This window comes from Vicugna pacos, unplaced genomic scaffold, assembly GCF_048564905.1.
Source record: "Vicugna pacos unplaced genomic scaffold, VicPac4 scaffold_117, whole genome shotgun sequence".
Lineage (NCBI taxonomy): Eukaryota > Metazoa > Chordata > Mammalia > Artiodactyla > Camelidae > Vicugna > Vicugna pacos.
The window spans coordinates 600,269-607,399 of NW_027328797.1; positions in this window are offsets into that span (position 1 = coordinate 600,269).

Below are 7,131 nucleotides of genomic sequence, written 5' to 3' on the forward strand. Positions count from 1 at the left end.
ACTAGGAAACAGACTGAGAATCCACAGGAAGGGTTTCTCCTGCAACCCGTTCCCTTTGTGCTGGATGAACGAACGTCTCTCCTCATGCTCAGTTCTGAGAGATAAGTGTGTGTGAAAGCCGTCCTTCACCTAGCTTGAAGGGAACACAAATTTTCTTTTCAGTTGCCAACTCCACTCCATACATATATATGGGGAGGTACAAGCTCCAACTCGGTTTTACAGTGAAAACGGCAGGCACTTCAAACCGGCACTAGGAAACCGACTGAGAAACCAGAGTAAGGGTTTCTCCTGCAACCCGTTCCATTTGTGCTGGATGAACGAACGTCTCTCCACATGCTCAGTTCTGAGAGATAAGTGTGTGTGAAAGCCGTCCTTCACCTAGCTTGAAGGGAACACAAAGTTTCTTTTCAGTTGCCAACTCCACTCCATACATATATATGGGGAGGGACAAGCTCCAACTCGGTTTTACAGTGAAAACGGCAGGCACTTCAAACCGGCACTAGGAAACAGACTGAGAAACCAGAGTAAGGGTTTCTCCTGCAACCCGTTCCCTTTGTGCTGGATGAACGAACGTCTCTCCACATGCTCAGTTCTGAGAGATAAGTGTGTGTGAAAGCCGTCCTTCACCTAGCTTGAAGGGAACACAAAGTTTCTTTTCAGTTGCCAACTCCACTCCATACATATATATGGGGAGGTACAAGCTCCAACTCGGTTTTACAGTGAAAACGGCAGGCACTTCAAACCGGCACTAGGAAACAGACTGAGAAACCAGAGTAAGGGTTTCTCCTGCAACCCGTTCCCTTTGTGCTGGATGAACGAACGTCTCTCCACATGCTCAGTTCTGAGAGATAAGTGTGTGTGAAAGCCGTCCTTCACCTAGCTTGAAGGGAACACAAAGTTTCTTTTCAGTTGCCAACTCCACTCCATACATATATATGGGGAGGTACAAGCTCCAACTCGGTTTTACAGTGAAAACGGCAGGCACTTCAAACCGGCACTAGGAAACCGACTGAGAAACCAGAGTAAGGGTTTCTCCTGCAACCCGTTCCCTTTGTGCTGGATGAAAGAACGTCTATCCTCATGCTCAGTTCTGAGAGATAAGTGTGTGTGAAAGCCGTCCTTCACCTAGCTTGAAGGGAACACAAAGTTTCTTTTCAGTTGCCAACTCCACTCCATACATATATATGGGGAGGTACAAGCTCCAACTCGGTTTTACAGTGAAAACGGCAGGCACTTCAAACCGGCACTAGGAAACAGACTGAGAAACCAGAGTAAGGGTTTCTCCTGCAACCCGTTCCCTTTGTGCTGGATGAACGAACGTCTCTCCTCATGCTCAGTTCTGAGAGATAAGTGTGTGTGAAAGCCGTCCTTCACCTAGCTTGAAGGGAACACAAAGTTTCTTTTCAGTAGCCAACACCACTCCATACATATATATGGGGAGGTACAAGCTCCAACTCGGTTTTACAGTGAAAACGGCAGGCACTTCAAACCGGCACTAGGAAACAGACTGAGAAACCAGAGTAAGGGTTTCTCCTGCAACCCGTTCCCTTTGTGCTGGATGAACGAACGTCTCTCCACATGCTCAGTTCTGAGAGATAAGTGTGTGTGAAAGCCGTCCTTCACCTAGCTTGAAGGGAACACAAAGTTTCTTTTCAGTTGCCAACTCCACTCCATACATATATATGGGTAGGTACCAGCTCCAACTCGGTTTTACAGTGAAAACGGCAGACACTTCAAACCGGCACTAGGAAACCGACTGAGAAACCAGAGTAAGGGTTTCTCCTGCAACCCGTTCCCTTTGTGCTGGATGAACGAACGTCTCTCCACATGCTCAGTTCTGAGAGATAAGTGTGTGTGAAAGCCGTCCTTCACCTAGCTTGAAGGGAACACAAAGTTTCTTTTCAGTTGCCAACTCCACTCCATACATATATATGGGGAGGTACAAGCTCCAACTCGGTTTTACAGTGAAAACGGCAGGCACTTCAAACCGGCACTAGGAAACAGACTGAGAAACCAGAGTAAGGGTTTCTCCTGCAACCCGTTCCCTTTGTGCTGGATGAACGAACGTCTCTCCACATGCTCAGTTCTGAGAGATAAGTGTGTGTGAAAGCCGTCCTTCACCTAGCTTGAAGGGAACACAAAGTTTCTTTTCAGTTGCCAACTCCACTCCATACATATATATGGGGAGGTACAAGCTCCAACTCGGTTTTACAGTGAAGACGGCAGGCACTTCAAACCGGCACTAGGAAACAGACTGAGAAACCAGAGTAAGGGTTTCTCCTGCAACCCGTTCCCTTTGTGCTGGATGAACGAACGTCTCTCCTCATGCTCAGTTCTGAGAGATAAGTGTGTGTGAAAGCCGTCCTTCACCTAGCTTGAAGGGAACACAAAGTTTCTTTTCAGTTGCCAACTCCACTCCATACATATATATGGGGAGGTACAAGCTCCAACTCGGTTTTACAGTGAAAACGGCAGGCACTTCAAACCGGCACTAGGAAACAGACTGAGAAACCAGAGTAAGGGTTTCTCCTGCAAACCGTTCCCTTTGTGCTGGATGAACGAACGTCTCTCCACATGCTCAGTTCTGAGAGATAAGTGTGTGTGAAAGCCGTCCTTCACCTAGCTTGAAGGGAACACAAAGTTTCTTTTCAGTTGCCAACTCCACTCCATACATATATATGGGGAGGTACAAGCTCCAACTCGGTTTTACAGTGAAAACGGCAGGCACTTCAAATCGGCACTAGGAAACAGACTGAGAATCCACAGAAAGGGTTTCTCCTGCAACCCGTTCCCTTTGTGCTGGATGAACGAACGTCTCTCCTCATGCTCAGTTCTGAGAGATAAGTGTGTGTGAAAGCCGTCCTTCACCTAGCTTGAAGGGAACACAAAGTTTCTTTTCAGTTGCCAACTCCACTCCATACATATATATGGGGAGGGACAAGCTCCAACTCGGTTTTACAGTGAAAACGGCAGGCACTTCAAACCGGCACTAGGAAACAGACTGAGAAACCAGAGTAAGGGTTTCTCCTGCAACCCGTTCCCTTTGTGCTGGATGAACGAACGTCTCTCCACATGCTCAGTTCTGAGAGATAAGTGTGTGTGAAAGCCGTCCTTCACCTAGCTTGAAGGGAACACAAAGTTTCTTTTCAGTTGCCAACTCCACTCCATACATATATATGGGGAGGTACAAGCTCCAACTCGGTTTTACAGTGAAAACGGCAGGCACTTCAAACCGGCACTAGGAAACAGACTGAGAAACCAGAGTAAGGGTTTCTCCTGCAACCCGTTCCCTTTGTGCTGGATGAACGAACGTCTCTCCACATGCTCAGTTCTGAGAGATAAGTGTGTGTGAAAGCCGTCCTTCACCTAGCTTGAAGGGAACACAAAGTTTCTTTTCAGTTGCCAACTCCACTCCATACATATATATGGGGAGGTACAAGCTCCAACTCGGTTTTACAGTGAAAACGGCAGGCACTTCAAACCGGTACTAGGAAACAGACTGAGAATCCACAGAAAGGGTTTCTCCTGCAACCCGTTCCCTTTGTGCTGGATGAACGAACGTCTCTCCTCATGCTCAGTTCTGAGAGATAAGTGTGTGTGAAAGCCGTCCTTCACCTAGCTTGAAGGGAACACAAAGTTTCTTTTCAGTTGCCAACTCCACTCCATACATATATATGGGGAGGTACAAGCTCCAACTCGGTTTTACAGTGAAAACGGCAGGCACTTCAAACCGGCACTAGGAAACAGACTGAGAAACCAGAGTAAGGGTTTCTCCTGCAACCCGTTCCCTTTGTGCTGGATGAACGAACGTCTCTCCACATGCTCAGTTCTGAGAGATAAGTGTGTGTGAAAGCCGTCCTTCACCTAGCTTGAAGGGAACACAAAGTTTCTTTTCAGTTGCCAACTCCACTCCATACATATATATGGGGAGGTACAAGCTCCAACTCGGTTTTACAGTGAAAACGGCAGGCACTTCAAATCGGCACTAGGAAACAGACTGAGAATCCACAGAAAGGGTTTCTCCTGCAACCCGTTCCCTTTGTGCTGGATGAACGAACGTCTCTCCTCATGCTCAGTTCTGAGAGATAAGTGTGTGTGAAAGCCGTCCTTCACCTAGCTTGAAGGGAACACAAAGTTTCTTTTCAGTTGCCAACTCCACTCCATACATATATATGGGGAGGTACAAGCTCCAACTCGGTTTTACAGTGAAAACGGCAGGCACTTCAAACCGGCACTAGGAAACAGACTGAGAAAGCAGAGTTAGGGTTTCTCCTGCAACCCGTTCCCTTTGTGCTGGATGAACGAACGTCTCTCCACATGCTCAGTTCTGAGAGATAAGTGTGTGTGAAAGCCGTCCTTCACATAGTTTGAAGGGAACATAAAGTTTCTTTTCAGTTGCCAAATCCACTCCATACATATATATGGGGAGGTACAAGCTCCAACTCGGTTTTACAGTGAAAACGGCAGGCACTTCAAACCGGCACTAGGAAACAGACTGAGAAACCAGAGTAAGGGTTTCTCCTGCAACCCGTTCCCTTTGTGCTGGATGAACGAACGTCTCTCCTCATGCTCAGTTCTGAGAGATAAGTGTGTGTGAAAGCCGTCCTTCACCTAGCTTGAAGGGAACACAAAGTTTCTTTTCAGTTGCCAACTCCACTCCATACATATATATGGGGAGGTACAAGCTCCAACTCGGTTTTACAGTGAAAACGGCAGGCACTTCAAACCGGCACTAGGAAACAGACTGAGAAACCAGAGTAAGGGTTTCTCCTGCAAACCGTTCCCTTTGTGCTGGATGAACGAACGTCTCTCCTCATGCTCAGTTCTGAGAGATAAGTGTGTGTGAAAGCCGTCCTTCACCTAGCTTGAAGGGAACACAAAGTTTCTTTTCAGTTGCCAACTCCACTCCATACATATATATGGGGAGGGACAAGCTCCAACTCGGTTTTACAGTGAAAACGGCAGGCACTTCAAACCGGCACTAGGAAACCGACTGAGAAACCAGAGTAAGGGTTTCTCCTGCAACCCGTTCCCTTTGTGCTGGATGAAAGAACGTCTATCCTCATGCTCAGTTCTGAGAGATAAGTGTGTGTGAAAGCCGTCCTTCACCTAGCTTGAAGGGAACACAAAGTTTCTTTTCAGTTGCCAACTCCACTCCATACATATATATGGGGAGGTACAAGCTCCAACTCGGTTTTACAGTGAAAACGGCAGGCACTTCAAACCGGCACTAGGAAACAGACTGAGAAACCAGAGTAAGGGTTTCTCCTGCAACCCGTTCCCTTTGTGCTGGATGAACGAACGTCTCTCCTCATGCTCAGTTCTGAGAGATAAGTGTGTGTGAAAGCCGTCCTTCACCTAGCTTGAAGGGAACACAAAGTTTCTTTTCAGTAGCCAACACCACTCCATACATATATATGGGGAGGTACCAGCTCCAACTCGGTTTTACAGTGAAAACGGCAGACACTTCAAACCGGCACTAGGAAACCGACTGAGAAACCAGAGTAAGGGTTTCTCCTGCAACCCGTTCCCTTTGTGCTGGATGAACGAACGTCTCTCCACATGCTCAGTTCTGAGAGATAAGTGTGTGTGAAAGCCGTCCTTCACCTAGCTTGAAGGGAACACAAAGTTTCTTTTCAGTTGCCAACTCCACTCCATACATATATATGGGGAGGTACAAGCTCCAACTCGGTTTTACAGTGAAAACGGCAGGCACTTCAAACCGGCACTAGGAAACAGACTGAGAAACCAGAGTAAGGGTTTCTCCTGCAACCCGTTCCCTTTGTGCTGGATGAACGAACGTCTCTCCTCATGCTCAGTTCTGAGAGATAAGTGTGTGTGAAAGCCGTCCTTCACCTAGCTTGAAGGGAACACAAAGTTTCTTTTCAGTTGCCAACTCCACTCCATACATATATATGGGGAGGTACAAGCTCCAACTCGGTTTTACAGTGAAAACGGCAGGCACTTCAAACCGGCACTAGGAAACAGACTGAGAAACCAGAGTAAGGGTTTCTCCTGCAAACCGTTCCCTTTGTGCTGGATGAACGAACGTCTCTCCTCATGCTCAGTTCTGAGAGATAAGTGTGTGTGAAAGCCGTCCTTCACCTAGCTTGAAGGGAACACAAAGTTTCTTTTCAGTTGCCAACTCCACTCCATACATATATATGGGGAGGTACAAGCTCCAACTCGGTTTTACAGTGAAAACGGCAGGCACTTCAAACCGGCACTAGGAAACAGACTGAGAAACCAGAGTAAGGGTTTCTCCTGCAACCCGTTCCCTTTGTGCTGGATGAACGAACGTCTCTCCACATGCTCAGTTCTGAGAGATAAGTGTGTGTGAAAGCCGTCCTTCACCTAGCTTGAAGGGAACACAAAGTTTCTTTTCAGTTGCCAACTCCACTCCATACATATATATGGGGAGGTACAAGCTCCAACTCGGTTTTACAGTGAAAACGGCAGGCACTTCAAACCGGTACTAGGAAACAGACTGAGAATCCACAGAAAGGGTTTCTCCTGCAACCCGTTCCCTTTGTGCTGGATGAACGAACGTCTCTCCTCATGCTCAGTTCTGAGAGATAAGTGTGTGTGAAAGCCGTCCTTCACCTAGCTTGAAGGGAACACAAAGTTTCTTTTCAGTTGCCAACTCCACTCCATACATTTATATGGGGAGGTACAAGCTCCAACTCGGTTTTACAGTGAAAACGGCAGGCACTTCAAACCGGCACTAGGAAACAGACTGAGAAACCAGAGTAAGGGTTTCTCCTGCAACCCGTTCCCTTTGTGCTGGATGAACGAACGTCTCTCCACATGCTCAGTTCTGAGAGATAAGTGTGTGTGAAAGCCGTCCTTCACCTAGCTTGAAGGGAACACAAAGTTTCTTTTCAGTTGCCAACTCCACTCCATACATATATATGGGGAGGGACAAGCTCCAACTCGGTTTTACAGTGAAAACGGCAGGCACTTCAAACCGGCACTAGGAAACAGACTGAGAAACCAGAGTAAGGGTTTCTCCTGCAACCCGTTCCCTTTGTGCTGGATGAACGAACGTCTCTCCACATGCTCAGTTCTGAGAGATAAGTGTGTGTGAAAGCCGTCCTTCACCTAGCTTGAAGGGAACACAAAGTTTCTTTT